The sequence below is a fragment of the Thalia democratica genome, chromosome 3 (genome assembly GCF_965202585.1).
Source record: "Thalia democratica chromosome 3, ktThaDemo2.hap1.1, whole genome shotgun sequence".
NCBI lineage: Eukaryota > Metazoa > Chordata > Thaliacea > Salpida > Salpidae > Thalia > Thalia democratica.
In genome coordinates, this window is record NC_139167.1 from 72,950,516 (window position 1) to 72,952,612 (window position 2,097).

Below are 2,097 nucleotides of genomic sequence, written 5' to 3' on the forward strand. Positions count from 1 at the left end.
CAACTTTTTTTAACCTATTAAAAAACAAGCAAAAATAAATCTAAGCTATAAGATTATAGAAAAAATATATATATATATAAAATAAAGCTGCAATATTCGAAAGAAAGTAAAATAAGGCTGTTTCCAAAAATAAAAGAATTTTGCTTAAATTAGATAAATAGTATAAAATAAAAACATTCTTTTAATTAAAGTTATCAGTTTTTACAAACTTGATATTCAAAACTATAGTGTTAATTTGTTTACGAAAACTCTTACTAGCGTTTATATGTATTTATTTAATAAGCTCTAACAATTATTTTTTTGATTAGTTTTTTTAATTGAATTTATATGTAATTAATATTAGTTTTTGATGATTACTTCTGTTTCTATAAGACTATATTGTTTTTTTATTTCAAAAAAACATATGAACATGTTTTGGAAAATTCGATTACAGCATCAAAAAATGTTTTTATAAAAAAAATTATCATTTCCTTTACTTATAAATTAAACTTATTTTTTTTAAACAAAATATCATTTTATTCTACAGCCTGCAATACTATAAATATCAAGATTTATCATATAATTGAGACACTTAACACCATATTTCACAGTCCGCCTAAAACTAGAAGAAGTTGCATTAGTTTATATACTAAATAAATTCAAAATTTTTGTGTGGCAATGTGGTCGAAGCATTACTATGCTAGCTGCCACTCCCCAAATACGAATGGTCCTGGGTTCAAATCCTTCGTATGACAGATTAACAGTGGCTTGTGACAATACCTTTTTACAAAACTAGCGTTGCTCGATCATTTTTAATTTTTTTTAAATCAAATTTTGACGTCAAGTGTTACAAATTATTAAAATACTTTAATAACAAACTTAAGTATAAGTTTATTACCTTTAAAAATATAAGAGCTTATTCTATAAAGGTTTTTATTTAAAACAATTATTTTTGCTACACACTTAGGACCAAAATGGCAATTGTACTGCCAAGCAGGGTTGCGAGAAGGGAAATATATCATTGCAATCTGAACACAGGCTTTAGTTTGTTTTAAATGAAAACATCAGGGTCAAGTATTTTTTTAGAAGATAAGATTGACAACTAGCATACCTGCTGCAAAATTAAAACTAAACAAGTTTTTACATCATTATAGATACTAGTAAAAAACTTTTTTTAATAAAAGTTAATTCTTAACTATATTTCAGACAGAAAAGTTCTTTTTCATAATTACTATTGCGGAATACGCGTATTAACCGATTTTTATGTTTTAAGTTTTAAGAATCTGATTTTTATTCTATTCTGTATTCATATCATTTTGGTAGTTTTTTAACAACTATGGTCTGTGTACCTAGTAGTGAATAAATTATTAATATGAACAAAATTACAAAAAAATACCTTTAAAAGTTTGTAATTATATTTTTTTAAAGCGTGAATTTTGTATTTTGCTTGTGTTTAGAATAGTTAAGTCTACTTAAATATCAAGAGTTTTTTTTCCTGTTATTTAAGCAAAGTTTAATTAATAATTGCAATAACTTAACTAATACATCTATAAACTTTTGTTTTAGTACTTTGTGCAGAAAAAAAATTGTTTTAACTAAAGTGACGATTTTTTTATTTGAGTAACTGTTTTAGTAGTGGATTTCGATTACTATTGTAAGTAAAAAGTTAAATGAAGCATATTTTTTACTTTTATAAAAGATTTTTTTCAGGTAATGTTTAGCTTTTTATATCTAAATACAGAGTCTGAGAGCTTTTTTTTTATACTACAACATTGTAGAAAGTATTAATTTCTTCTGTATTTGAAACTAACTTTTTTAACTTAAATTAAAACTTAGTTTTTATAATAAAAAAAATTCTGTCACGATTTCTATCTACCTCGTATAAATTAATTAAATAAACATAAAGCCTGTTTTAAAAAAATATTTGTTTAACAGCTTTTTATTGTTTTGTTACAGTTAAATGGTATATAGATATGTTCTCATTTAAAACACTAGCTATTTCATTTTTCTGAATCCAAGTCTATGTCCTTCATTGTTTTTTTAAGTAATTAGTCTTTAATTTTGTGTGATTAAGGAATTATAATTTTAACTGTTTAAAATAAGTATATGTTTTTAGTA